The following is a 15,063-nucleotide window of genomic DNA, read 5'->3' as shown; positions in this document are numbered from 1 at the left end:
TGAGATTAGAGGTAGAAATGAGGAGTAAAACTTACAGTTGTGAGGGATGAGATAGGAATGAAACCAATGAATAATCAGTATTTTTACTTTCCTTTAAAAAAAAATAATAACATTTATATTTGTTTTGCCTGAACCTTTGCAAATAACCGTCAAAATCCATTTACTTTCTGTCATAGTTCAGTTCATGTTCCCTCATTCTTTTTCCTGGCATCTTATGTTTATTTGCTTAAAACATGGATAGTATTTCTCTCTCTCTTTTTTTTTTCTCTCTCTTTTTTTTTTCTCTCTCTTTTTTTTTTCTCTCTCTTTTTTTTTTTCTCTCTCTTTTTTTTTTTCTCTCTTTTTTTTTTTCTCTCTTTTTTTTTCTCTCTCTTTTTTTTTTTTTAAAAAAAAAAACTTCTGGTCCTTTCCCTAACTGTCTATAGGGGAGAAAGGAGTATAACAAAGGTTGCACACCCATTTCTTTTAGAAGAAAATGGATAATGAAGAAGTTCTAAGGCAGTATGTGGCTACTGGCAGGAATTTTCAAATGCTGGAAGCAGCTCTGTTAAAATTCTGAGTAGTGACTAATCAGTTGAGCAAAAGATGATGGAAACTGTGCTTTTCTTCTTTTCAGTGGCATTAGACTCAATCTTTGTACAACTAAAAGTAAACATACTGAGCTTTTGCAACAGGTATTTCATGTCTTTAGATTTCTGAATGTCTAATATTTTCATTCTCCCTTCTGTTTTAGCAAATTGTCATTTCTTGGGTTACTGCCAATATATTGCAGTTCTGGGTTGAATTTGGGGCAGGATAAAGTTGGAGTCAGAGTCTGTATTTTCACCTAGTAGTTAGTTAATGTTCATACCACACAAGAATACTTAAGTGTTCACTATTATCCAGAATTATCTTCAGTATTCTTTCCTTAGATGTCAGAGTTTTGTGAAATGTGTTGGTAAGCACAGGTCCTTTTTTTTTTTATTTTTCTTAGAACTTAAGAGATAACACAGTAACAAAACAGTAAATAACATTTTTTTTTACTTCCAATTTTACAGACAGTTCTATAACAAAAGATTAAATTAGTATTTATTTTTTTCCTGCACTTTTTCTCTCTCACAGTCCTCCCTTTTTTAAAAAGAATTCCATCTGCAATGCAGAGTTCTCCATTTTTATTTTCTTAGAGATTAGAGTGTGATTAGTGTCATTTGTCTTTATCACATATATATACTAATTGTCTAGCTATTGCTTGTCTTCGTACACCTCTGCCTTTTCAAGAAAATTTTAAAAGAGGGCCAAGTACCACATATGCTTGTAGTGTTTGTGTCTTTTGGCTACCACATCCTTTTCAGCTCTCCTGTGCAGCCAGGGTCAAGTCCTCTGTTTTCCCTTATTTCATATGACTTTAGAGCATGCTAGAAAACAAAAATTTTGATTCACAGAAGAGAATTGGTTAAAAAGTCATATTCATTTTTTTTTCCTTTAAGAATGTGAGTCTTACGAAGGGGGCAGAAACATGGACTGTGATGCTTTTTATATGTCAAAAATGTTTGTCATTAAATCTGACAGTTGTATTTTGGCAAGCATTGTGTTCCTATCATCTCCTCCAGATTCACAGAACCATTTGTTTTTGCCTGAGATTTTTGTATTGGTTTGCTTTGCCTTATGTCTAATATTTCGTTCTAACTGGCTTTGTGTTAATTAAATTTAATGAAATTTTGCAGATATAATGCTCAGGGCAACTCGCTATGGCTTGTTTCTTTGGGTCTTGTTTTGAGCTTTGAGAGCTCAAAACTCTATCTGTATTTACTTGTTTCTTCTGTAAGGTCACACTTACCTTTGTAAGGAAATTATATTTTGACTTTCTGCTACTGGTAATCAGATTAAATAGCTTCTGATGAGAATGGCTTGTGGGAGGTGGTTTAAAACAGAATTCCTTTACTGACTTGCGCTGCCATTGCTTTTTCCAAAGCAGATTGGTACAGTGGTGCAAAAAGGCAAGCTGTGTTAAGCGGGACCGGTGATATCTACTTCAGTAGATAGGGATGTAAACAAAAGTGCTACAGAACAGCTGTGCCAGTAATACTGGACAGATCAGTGCATTTTTCCATTGCATTCTTCTAAATCTGTTATGAGCAAAAACTAGATAAATTTCTATTGGAGCGCTGAGTTTACATTCACAGCATGTAATTGTATTGTCTTTCTTGTTATATTTGAATTTACAATGGGGATTTGTTTTCATTTTCTTGTTTGTGTATGGTGGCATGTTGGTACCATCAGTTCAAGTTCTTGGTCTGTCCTTGGTAGGAGGGTAGTACTGTCCTTCTGCTTTGTAAATATGTTAGTGATTCTCAACTTTATAATGGGAAAGAATTGACATATTTCAAAGAGCTTGCTTGTGAATCCATTGTCGTCATACTGTATGTTTCTTACTAAGCTCTTGAGTTACATCTAGAGGGGAGGAAGGACATTGACTTCCAGCTCACACATACTCCTCTGGAATTTCTATGCACAGTATTAAAGTTGTGGGTTTGTCTTATCAGTCCAAATGCTCAGTCTGTATGTGGATGTGAAAGGACTGAGTGGTGAAATTCAGTGCAGGTTTATAACCTTATGTTTAACTTTGTTTCATGTTTATAATTCTTCAAAGTGGACTGTCAGTCATACCCATTTCTCACGTTTGTGCTTTCAAGAAAAGTGCACATTTTTGTTTCTAGATAATGAATTCTGGAGTATTTACATGCTAAATGTTGATGCTTTTTTCTTTATTTTTAAATTTCTATTTGAGTAAACGTTCAAACTTAATGCTGTTGATGTAAAGTGAATGTTACATAGGATCTCAAACTGCTCAAGACTAGTGAACAGTGTGAGGAAGTATATCTGTTCTTTCTCAACCTTGTAATATTCTATCAGCACACATGAAATGTTTCTTCTATGAGCGCAAAGTGTGTTTACTATGCTGGAAAAGAATGAAGAGATGCTAAGTAAAGGGGAAGGAAATATTTTTCTTAATGAAAAAGATTTTCGAATATAGCACAAAAGGCCTTCGTGATATTCACTGTCTGACATCAAGGCTTTATCCATTCAAATTTAAGCATGCGCTGGGCTTTATTTATTGGCCAGGAACTGTTTCATTCAAAGATGGATCAACAAATTATTATGTTGAAGTAACTGAGGCTTTCAGAACTTTGGATGTGGGTCCTAATTTTATACAAATTAAACTTCAGATTTGCCGTATCTGCTCTGTTCAGCAGAGGGTAATAGAACATGAATGCAATAAGTTGGAGCTTAAATCAATTTAGGGATTACCAGCAGGTTTCCATTAGTTCTGGGAGTCCTGCTTCTAAGCTGCCACTCACATCTTTAAAGCTTTCTACTGCTTTAGACTGTCAGACTGCTCCAGCTGTGGCACAATATTAATCCACATGGTTGGTCTGAAATTAGCTGGTGTTAGTGCAAAAACCTCCAGTTGCAGAAATATCTAGATCATTTCCTAAATAGGAATCCTTATTCAATGAAGTATTCATTCCACTATTCAGATTCCAAAAATATTTCTGTTCATTTGATGCAACTGTCTAGCAAAATAATTCATATATTTATCATTCTGAAAACGCTTTGCAACTACAGAAAACGTTGTCACGTTAATTTACCTGTCTTGCATGAAGGAGGACAAAAATGTTTGTATTGTTACAGTCTATCTGCTGCTTCCAATTAGGAATCTAATTTGCTTGCTTTTGTTCAATGGTTTACATATTGGATAACATAAAAATCAAAGTTTGTTTCCTGTCACTCTGCCTTGAGCTGAAATGCTAATTCTTGCTGTATTCTTAACTGGTGTTTTGATAGCATGTATCACAACATAGGCGACTGCACAGATCGGCTGCCAGAGTATGCACTTCTTCCAGCTGCACAGCTGCCTCAGGCTTGCTAACTGTAGCTTTATTTTTGTGAATGCTATGTCAAAACCATCTATTTATAAACCAAATCAGAAAATTGGCCCTGGAACCATAATTTTTCTTTCAGGCTTCGCTTTCAGTTATCCATGAGCTAAGTATTCTGCATTCATAGATTGGGTTATAACATTTTATTACTATTTAGACAAGTTAAAACTTAAATTATTACAAATCTTGGGACAGAGGTGCCAGTCAAAACATTTAAAAATATTTGTGCTTTCTACCTGCAAGGTGAAATGTAGAGGATGTTGGGATGCACTAACCAGGCAACAAAAACACATATGTTTTTTTTTTCATTTTCCTTTTCTATTTGATTATTATTCTTGGCAATGTTTTCTCATGATAAACAAGTCTCATGCTTGTTTTAAAGGTGGGGAAAGGGAGGTAAGAAGCTTAAAAGCAGTATTTTGAAAATGCTCACTAATTTTGACTTTAGTTTCAAATCAACATATACGCTCACTAATTCTTAGATGTTTGAATGGTCTTTGGTCTTTTGACTTCGTCTTTGCTAGCTATTTATTAGAATCGGGCCCTAGGTGACCTGAAACTAATACATAAAAATTGGCATTCAAAATAAATAGAGGTTCTTGATAATCTTTAAGAATACGCCAAAGAAACATAAAATCTCCAATTCTTTCCTATTTTCAGATTAAGAAAAGTATTGCAGGGAGTGACTTGGTAGAGCCTGGTTAATGTGATGGACTTAAGACCTTAATTGCATGAATCAAACTGCATTACCCTCTTGTGGAGACACATTTTAGTTTGTAGGCAACCTCTCTTTTCACAATGAAATCATTTTCTAATATGAGAGTGGTCAAGATAAGGAATGAATGGCCAACAGTCACCCACACGCAAGTGATGTTAGGAGCCTGTGCAGATGATTTGAAAGTGTTTGCTTTAAAAAATAATAGTACTTTCTCACAGATTAATCTCCTATAACTGAGCACTTTCTTTAAATATAAATGGCTTTGTGCCATTTTTAGAACACTTGAATTACTTTGTTAAATTATTAACTAGTTTTTATCATTGGGAGGAGAGGTTTTATAGAAATGAGAACAAGATCTTACTCATGAGTTATTTTTAAAATGTGTCAATGTGAAGACTTGTTCTTGTGACATAAGTGCAGTAGAGCTGCTGTTGTATAGATATTAAAGGAATTACAGAAACTGCAGATAGGGAGAATTCTTTTTAGGTGTAAAGCTCTGTCCAGGTTTGGTCCCTACAATGTACTTCACAATCGGATTCTGAAAGCAGCTGTTCAGCAGCTCTTGGTAAAGTTTGCTGTTCTTCTCTTTTTAATCATTTTTTAGGATCCACTTAGTAGACTATAAATACTGAAGCAAGAGGAAAGCTGATCTTTGCTTAACTTACCAGTAAGCGTTTTCTGTCCTGATTTCAGACATAGAGTGGCAGTAGGTTATATGTCATCTCCTCTCCTCCAGCTGCTTGTATTTGTTTTAGGAGCAGCAGATAGAGAAACACTAAGTTCCTGTTTGGCTTGAAGGCCTGGCAGGAGGAAGGCTTACCTGCAGGGTACTTGCATAGGGGCTGCAGAGCTGGTGGATTGCTATGGGTCTCACCTCCCAAGCTCTCCATGATTTCTTTGGCATATACAAATGTACCTGCTCCCCAGCAATTCCCAAGTCCAAGCAGGGTCAGGTGTAGATGTGTCTTAGTAATGATGTCTACCTGCTTCTGAGTAGTTCAGCATCTGAAGAGGTATAGGCTCATCTAGAGCTGGAGCTCCATTCTCCCTGGTAGGAAACTGAAAACAAGACAGGCGTGTTTGATTTCAGACTGCAATTAAACATAATGTAAGAATATTATCAAAATCCACTAGCAAATTGAATTATTCTTCTACAGAGTAGAACTTATCTGTTATCTTAACTGAAAATACTGTGGTGAAAAAAATGGTGTGACAAATGGGAATTGAGGGGATCACTAATTCTCTTCCTCTTAGGCCCTAGAGCATTACTTTCTCCAAATAAATTTCAAAGTCTCTTTCTTTTTCCCCATGTAACAAGCCAGTTTCCATTTTCCTACTGAGATGGTTAATCACATCAGTATTTGCTTAGCAAATATGAATGTCTTGAGGGTGATTTGTGAAATCTCTAAAAACTTGCATTACGTGGACATTTCCCCCAGTGTCAGTATGCCCCAAGTTAAAATTTAGGATTCAAAAACAGAATTCCGTCTTACTGTTCTGTGGTGTACTTATACTTCTCCTTTTTGCACTAGCCAAAATCATATTTTTAATGGAAAAGTATGAGATTTCAATATTATAAATGGATGTATTCTTGCAGTTTATCTAGTAAAACAGTCATCTGACATTGGCAAAGCATACTCAGCAGATGGCTAGGGAAGGCCTAATCCTTTTCTTCCTGGCGCGCAGTATGCTAATTACTATTTGCCCTGAGCTGAGAGCCTTTTGAATATTCAGTTAACTTTCATATTTGGACAGAAGTGCTTGCTGGGCAAGGTGGTGGGAAGATCCCTGTGCACAGTTAAAGACAACCATACTGTAAAAAAAATAAATAAACGGAGGAGCTCTACTGGGAAAGACCTGGGTGTTCTGGTGGACAACATATTCTATTGCAGGCTTATAGTCAACAAGGAGCAATGGACAGAAACTGGAACATAGGAAGTTCCATACTAATACAAGGAAGAGTTTCTTTACTGTTAGCATAGCAGAGCACTGGAACAGGCTGCTCAGAGAGGTTGTGGAGACACCTTCTCCGGAGAGAAGACCCATCTAGATGCCTGTCTGTGTGACCTGCTACAGGGAACCTGCTTTAGCAGGGAGGTTGGACTTGATGATCTTCAGAGGTCCCTTCTAACTCCTTCAATTCTGTGATTCTCTTCACCATGGATTACCTGGACAATATTGACCCATTTTGGCTGATGCAGTGCTATCTCCATGCTATGTGCATATGTTAAAATGTGCTTGTGTGCAATGGTGATGGTGAGAGGCCAGCTGACCTGGCTAAGTATTTGGCAACTCTTGTCACAGTTGTCTTTCAGAGTATGCTCTTGGTTAGAACTTATACCAAGGAAATGAACTTCTTCCTTGAGACATATACCTGAATTTTAGATTTTCCCATCTCCAAGAAAGTTAAAATTCAAATTAACGTTCAATTACATTCAAGGCTACAATGTATTTTTACATTATCTTGATAAGATTTAAGTTACCATCCCCATGTCTCTCCATACTAATGATATTTCTGAAGAAAAATAAGTTAGAAAGGAAGGTCATCGCAATATTATTTTTCTATGTGTGAGCTATGTCTGTGCTCTGAACTTACGCTATAATGATGAGACTGAATAATTGTGTCCGTGCTAACTGATATGGCAGGTTAGACGGTGTTTGTACTACACTTCCATGTGTTTCGTGTTTCATTTCTGCATGTTAAATAGAGCAGTATTATTGGAAACTCTCAGATATGGTCAAGTTTTGGATATCCTTCAGTAGCGTTGTAGATCAAAAGGTTTGATATAATTAACAGTGCTTCCGTATTCAGATTTTGCTTTAGCACTTATTAATTGTGAAACAAATATATTTTCTATCTCTAAGCAAGAATCCAATCGCCACTATGAATATTGGCCTTCACATCTGAAAATCACTGTGTAAACATGCAGCCTTTTCACATCAAAGTGACTGGAAAGTCAAAGATATCAGGATGGTCTGGCAGCTTTACCTGAGGCCAGTTTGGCTACTGAATTTATGTTGCAGTTGACTGGGCTAGCAGGAAAGAGGATTGTGGTCTATAAGACTTAGCATGAACCTTATTCTATCTAGTGTTAACTTTATTTCAAAGGAAATGGAAGGGAATGCATTTTCGGTTTGGTACATTAAGTAATCCATTCATCCTGCGAACTTGCTTAAAGATTCAGCACATGATCAAAAAAGATAGCCTTTTCTCTGAATGAAAGGAGTATCACTTTAATGGTTCAAATTAGTAGTTAACTTGAAACTTTACCATTACACTTCTAGTGAATGAAAAATTCCAAAGCAAAGATTGCTTACCTGGACTTTGTAGGTGGTAACAACTTTAACTTCTGCTGTTTGCCTCTTTAGTACTGTAACATGTCACCTGCTAGAGCTTCTTTGTTGCCTCTTTTCTCTCATGTGGCTAGTAGGTTGCATTTCTGCTCATAGCAGTACTGGTGGTGAAGTTGTTGGGAAATTGTCCATTGCTCCTGTGCCACTTTCTGTTGTTATGAGTCCCATGGGGTCCATCACCAGAACCCTGGTAGGAACAGCAGAGAGGCAAGCAGGGCAGCCCAAGCTGCGGTAGCAAGCTGACAGTTATTCTACCTCCACGTTCAGAGTGTTCTCCTGCAGTTTAAATGCATCACTTCCTCGGTGACGTAGTACTGTTAATTAAAAACATTTCTTCATAACTACAGAAAGCAATAATTGTTATTAATATTTGCCACTATAGAGGTTTCTGTTTCTTAATTTTACTAGGTTGCTTTTAAACCTTTTAAAATCTTTATGTAAGTTAGGAAATAGCTTGCGATCAGCTGTCAGTTCTGTGTGCATGCTTCTTCTAGAAATGAGTCTGTAGGGATGACTCAAGCTTGGCAGCCCAACAAAAGATGTTCTCTCTGTAAAACAAATAGTTACATCTGAAAATGTGAGACTGTTTCTTCATTGCTCTCTTGGAGGGGAAGAAGAAAAAGAAGAGCCTGCTAGGATGGTCATGAATATTTTAAATTTGAGCTCTACAGTTCAGCTGTATGACAGTTCATATAAACCAAATTACATTTTATACCCTGACTGGATAAGCACATTAATGCTTCCAATACAGATGCCAGTTTCAGCTCTGCAACTCGTTACCTCTGCACATGTCTGAGATGAAAAAGAGTTCCAGAAGCCAGCATTTAAATGACACTTTAAGCCAATTTGTGTGCTTATCTAGGCCCAGACAGAAGGCTGTTGTCATATGGCCACATCTGTAAGGGCTGCTCTGACATAGGAAGTGCCAGTCACTAGGAATTGCTAAATGCAACTTCCCTCGTAGTCCAGCAGTGCAGAGGAAGTACTCAGTAAGCTGTGGCCAGCATTTTCCTCTCTAAAAGAAAGCAAAATAGAAGTGAAGGCAAATTGAAGGTGGCCCTGCTGCTGAGGGGTCCGCAGAGAATTCAAGGTCAAGTGAAACGCGTTGGCAGCTCTAACCCGTACTTATGCTTGGAAATCAGAGAGAGGTTTCAAGCATGGTAGCTCTTGCACAGCAACCAGTGCCGTTTCACACTGGTCTGGGTACTGTGCTACAGTATAGAGTGGGAATGGCAAGGGTAAAACTGTTGGGGTCAAGAAAATAGTGTGATTCTTTAGCTATTATAAAACAGGCTGTTATTTTGAACTGTACTGTTGAGTGGCCAATCTTCTAGAGCTGGATTAAAATTACGTGGGTCTCTTGTGGTTGTTTCTTAGCAAAATAATACAAAAGAGCTTACATAACTCAGCTATGCTTTTATTCTCAACATGATTTCATTTTGTTTTTTAATTACACTGATACTTCATGCCCATATTAATTCAGTCATTGTTTCCTCCATAAAAAAGGTAGGTGGCATAATATTATAAAAGGCTGTTGTATTGCTTAAAAAGCAGCTAAATCAATAAATGGCTGTGGTTGTTAAGATGCAGTTTTCTATACGAAAACTCGATTTATCAGTAGTCAGAATAAGGAAAAAGACATCTTGTGCTCAGCAGGCTCTCTTTGGTAAATGGAAGTTTCATTGATTATGCAGCAGTGTTGGAGAGCAACATAAATTCTGGGATGAGGCCAATTTAATGTAAAAGCAGGAAAGCACTGTCCAGTGGGAAAAACCTTGGTCTGCAGAGGTCAGATTGTACTTCAAACTGTGCAATTAATCTGCTTTGTGTCTTTAGTCATGTTTCCCTACTATTTTATGCTTTAATCTCTACCATTTGGAGTGTATCTATTTCAGAAGTTCTTTTGCACTGGAAGCTCAATATGCAGCATCAGCATGTAGGAACATAAATAAAAACTAAGAGTAATTCAGTTTCTGTGACTAAGCTCTTGATTTTTGCAGCCATACAATGCAAGTTTGAGGCATGCGTTTGTTGTGAGAAGAGGGTTTGGTCTGAGTCCCAATTTACTCAGAATTGTGATTCCTTTTGATTTTGGTCTTGCTCACTAACTTGGTAATTGCATTGCTTTGATTATCAGCAAAATTGGTCCCTTTCAGCTAATTTTCTGGAATTGCTTATAGTAAGTAAATATTTTCTGCAGCAAGATAATGCAGGAGAAGCTGAAAGATGGTTAAAGTTGGAGCATTTATTAGCCATAAGATGTGATGGAATTTTAGAGAAAAGCAAATTAATGAATTCTCTGTAAGAAGTAGTTTTATAAGTAATCATAGGGGGGAAAAAGGATGGATTTTCCACAGTAGGGAGTGGGGGGGCAAAAGGGATATGCTATAGGAAAACTAGCACTTTTTCCATCATGTATGCTGCAAAGATGCTGCATGCAGGGTACAATAATGCTATTTTAATTTCCATTAAGTCTTCAAAACCTGCTACATTTCCATAAAATCAACCCATAATTATTTGTGTTTAAACTTTATGGTTAACCAATGGGATAAGCAACCCCAGATAATCATGGGGAGCATATGCACGTAAAAAAATAACAAGGTCTTTGAAAGGTGACTAAGCGTAAGTTCATGTGGGCGAAACGAAGAATGGAAGCAGCAGGGTAGAGAGTGTAATTTCGTATCCTCAAGTGTTGGTTCTTGATGTACCAATCCATGTGGTCAGATTGTATGGGGCTCTTGTGAGGGTAAGTGTGGAGTATTTGCTCTCATGGATGCGGGGGCTTGTCTTATTTTGTGTGTGTTGTAGAGGTTTGTGACTGAGATCTTGGTCAAGAAAACAAGCAGAAAGTTTGAGGGATGAGTTCTACATTACGAAAGACTGATGGGGTCTCATTTTCCTGTGTACCAAACTGACAAAATAGAAGTAGTAGTCGCCTAGAACATTCACTGCATTACTGTGTTGACAGCTGGAGTCTAGGAAACTAGTAAATATTGTTGACTTCAGATTATTTTTTTATCTCTGGGAAATTGAAAGACCTCTTGCAGCTTTCTTAGGAAGCAGGAATCTGCTGAAGGAATTAACTGCAGAAATTATAAAAAATGCTCAGTGGGATCAGTGAATAACTTTGTTCTGATGTTACACATCTGCCATGTTGATATTACTAGACAGTGTCTTTGGTAGGTAAGTGATGAGAATCACCAAATCTGAGAGACCTTTTCAGAATTTGGGAACCCATGGGTCTGGACCATTTGCTGGGGGAAAGCCAAAAGATGGTATTATATAAGTTGTATATCAAACTTGTAAGAGAATGAGCTTAGAATGCTGGGGCAAGAAGGCTAGGGGAAGGATGGTAATATATCGATCTAGTATGTTATCCATTTATACCATATCCAACACAGTTATTTATATAACAAAAAAATATCCTATGGAAACTCAAATGCAGGGGTCATCCTAAGCCTCTAGTGCAATACTTTGGTATCACTTCACACTAGTTTTTCTTATAAATTAAAATAAATAAGTGATGCTTAGATATTGATTTAGGGTCTGATGAGGAGTCAGTGCCAAATCCTATATATGTCCTCAAATAGGAATCTTTCAGGATAGTGTGTTTCATATCTGATGATTCATTCCTATGCCTAATTAGGAAAGGAACAAGGAAACTGGTCCAAGTTTATCTATGGAGAAAAGGCAGAATGCATAATTGGATGTAGCAGTTTCTATTTTTTTCCTGTTTTGTAGAGCTGCATTTTATGGAAACACCAAGGTTTTCCTCCCCTGACTAACACTGCTGTTATTCAGCATTTTTACCTACCTTTCATAACATAGGATTACAGCAGTGATGGCAGCAACATCAGCACAGGGCTCTGCTGGATGCACGCAGAAAATCAGACTGTAGAGATTTGTTACTTGAGCAGCACCCACAGCACCTGCAAATACTGGGAAAAGAGCAGGGTTCTGTCAGAATTTTGGGGGAACATCATAAAAAAATAAATCAACTATAGTACTTTTTTAATTTTTACCTTTTTTAAATGCTGCATGTGTGTATCCAGAGAACCAGCTTCCCACTACTAGTAGCTGTAGCTAGCATGTTCCTTTTCTTGATGAGGTTTAGTAGTTCAAGCAAGGATTATACTGGCATGGCCGTGTTCCTTCTGCTTCTCAAGATAATGTGGCCCTTGCTATTCTGGCCATCTCTATTCTGAAGATAACAGACTGTTATTCTTACTGTTTTCATCTGCAGTTTCACATTCTTACCCATTTCTTCTTGGGCTTTGATGCTGCAAGCATCGACATCCTGGACATTTCAACCAGCAGGGGGAATAAGCTGTTAATGCTAGTGCTGGCACAAGAACAAATAGGTTTCTGCTAGGCATGAATAAAATTAGACTAGGAAGTAGGAGGATTTACATAGTGATTCAAATGCTGTGCTTCTGGAGCAGCTTTCCAGTGGTACTGAAAGGCCAAAACCTCTACTTACTTTTAAACACAATGTATGAAAGGAATTGCATAATGGAATAGCCAGTGCAGGCTTGATTGAATAACTCAGGAAATACCTACCAGTCCTTTTTTTGCATGTGCAAATGGGTCAAGGAAAGAGCACTGATACCTTCCCTTTGCAAAGTCACACTAGAGTAGCTGCAATCTGTTTTTTCCAGAACCTACCACTTGTAAGTATTTGATCAGCTGTGGCAAGTCCTTAGGATATGAACATGGACTGCGTGTACTTATTTTTAAGTGAGTATAAATTGAAGTATATTTAAGTGAAACTTTCCCTGCCACCCCATGTTTCTTTCTTGACACTGCTTTTGCATGATAACACACAAGAGTGAAAATAACTAGCAAGGACCAGGCCTGATGTCACAGCCACGGTTAGAAGTGCTTGCTTATTAAAAGAGCAGCACTTTTTCTGCTGGCAGCTTATGTTTTACTTGCTAACTATGTCTGTATTGAAATAGATGACAAATGTGTTCTAGATGGCCTCATTGACCAGCATGTTTCTGCTTCTGCTGTCTCCAGTTATTAATAAATTGGACAATATGGTGAATAATTGCAGCCTTTAGAACTAAAATGTTTGCAACAGTGGCAAAAATACCTCACTGCAATATATTGTATGCAGTCCCTTGCATGCAGTAGCTTCAACATTGCCGAGGAATCCTAACAAACAGCTTGTGAAATCCTTTGGTTATGAATGCATACTCTCAAGTGAGTTCAGTCTGAAATGAGTTTGGATTGGTTTATTCAAAATAAATCTTTCCTGCAATCAGAAGTATCTTACTGATGCTAGGTTTCACGTGGATACAGATTGAACTGTAATTAATAAAATCCCTGACTTGTTTGATAATAGTGGCACAGCTGTGTTCTCTTCTCTCCCTTGCCACATATTGCTAACATACGTTTATCATCTTACTCCAATTTACCATTAATATTTCACAGTGTTGAAGGGAGGAGATGAAAAGTATATCCTGATTACCATGTATATCCTAACCTGTGGTGCTGGAACAGATGGTGCTTATAAGAGTTCATTTGTGTAGCACTGTTGTGGAGAGGAATAGCTAGCAGTAATGCTAACCAAGCAAAGCTTGGTAAATGAGTGGCAATTCTAATGGAAAAGATTGCATTGTTACTGTACTCTATAATAATAAGGTAGTGTTGTGCCCAGTAGAAGCTGGGAGGGAAAGCTGTATTTAGAACTCTGAACTACTGAATAACAGGAGAATGTTCTTCCTCTAGAGTGTGAGGTTGAAATAAAGATTGCAAAGAGCAGTGGAAGCTCTGTGCTGCTAGATCTACAGTTTAGAAAGTGATGCTTGCTTGAGAAGAATCTAGAGCAAAAACTGTTTCCTGAATCTTTTCTGTGTTTGTTGCATTAGTGCGATGTTTATGCTGGCTTCCTCGGTTGCTGAAATATATTTAATGAAGCTAAATGAAACAGTAAAATCAAAATGCTGGGCTGCTGCTGTGATGGAGGGATGTGTAGTGAGACATGGACGTATTTTATGTAAAGAGGGGAAAAAAACAAAACAGCTTTTCTTATGGAAATATTCTCCTTCACACTGATGCCTGAGGAGTTATTTGAGAATAGCTGAATATTGAGGATCAGTGCATGATGTATTACTTTAAAAAGGCTATACTAATGCATTGCATTGTTCATTATAATTCCCAGGTTTCTTCTAAGTATAAATTATTCATATTATACCTGATATTCTTATATGTGCTGTAGTGTATTTTATGAAAGTAATTAAATATGAGTTGCATGAAGTTTCAGTGCAGCTTTGTTTTAGCTTTTATTCCCCTGCTGAGAAACAGAATGGCTACCGCCTTCTTTTGAGTGCACGTTAGAGGTTGTGCGGATTAGCTCAGTGCCAGCTAATGAAGTTCTACTGTTGCTCAATGTCCCTGTGTGCTTGATACCCCCTCCTGCCCAGGACTCTTAGATTTGTGTTATTTACAGCACTGGCTGGCTTATGTGCTACTGCAAATCAAAAGGAAATGTTGGTGCAGCACAGAGCACAGCAGGACCTTGGCCTATGTCTGAGCCTGCTAATACTGCAGTAGTATGAGTAAGTCATAACCATGCTTGACTACTGCACTTGCTTGACTGCAGAGCACAGCAATGCTCTGCTTCTGCTCTGCTCTTGGTGCTGCCTGGTTGCTGTGGTGCGTTCCCTTTGGTAACCCAAGACCAGTCTTGAACTATCCAGGTGGTGTCCTCTTTATTACAAAGGTAACCTGGGTTAGTTCTGTGCTTGGAAACTCCTTGTTAAGCTGAATATTTGATATTCCATTCTGATATTTGATTCTGTAATTATCATCACTGTTGTGAACTTGATGGTGATTTTAGGCCATTCTTGCAAAGGTTTACTGCTTGATGAAGCAGTCATCTGTTTGCACCTCATGAACTTGTCTCCTTCGCATTCTGTCTGCAAGAGAAATATTCCTCTTTCTATAAAACCAGTAACCGATTTGTCTCTGTGAGCAACACACAGGAATACTTCACCTGTTCCGTTGCTACAGGGCTTGATTCTTGAAATTGTTAGGTATTTGAAGATAGGTTTTACTGCTGTTGAA

General features: G+C 37.6%; 1 long non-coding RNA gene across 1 annotated transcript; it reads right to left on the bottom strand.

Moving 5' to 3' along the window:
- Positions 1-1,003: 1,003 nt before the first annotated feature.
- On the bottom strand, positions 1,004-12,080 carry LOC121111273. The gene is made up of 4 exons (XR_005861493.2): positions 12,015-12,080; positions 11,807-11,930; positions 7,957-8,179; positions 1,004-5,697 (listed from the first exon to the last, which is right to left on the bottom strand). It is a non-coding gene; the product is annotated as an uncharacterized LOC121111273 (long non-coding RNA).
- Between the last annotated feature and the right edge of the window lie 2,983 nt (positions 12,081-15,063).

The sequence above is a fragment of the Gallus gallus genome, chromosome 7 (assembly GCF_016699485.2).
Source record: "Gallus gallus isolate bGalGal1 chromosome 7, bGalGal1.mat.broiler.GRCg7b, whole genome shotgun sequence".
In the NCBI taxonomy this organism is placed as follows: Eukaryota; Metazoa; Chordata; class Aves; order Galliformes; family Phasianidae; genus Gallus; species Gallus gallus.
Note: the sequence above shows the minus strand (reverse complement) of the source record. Positions and strands in the feature narration are given on the sequence as shown.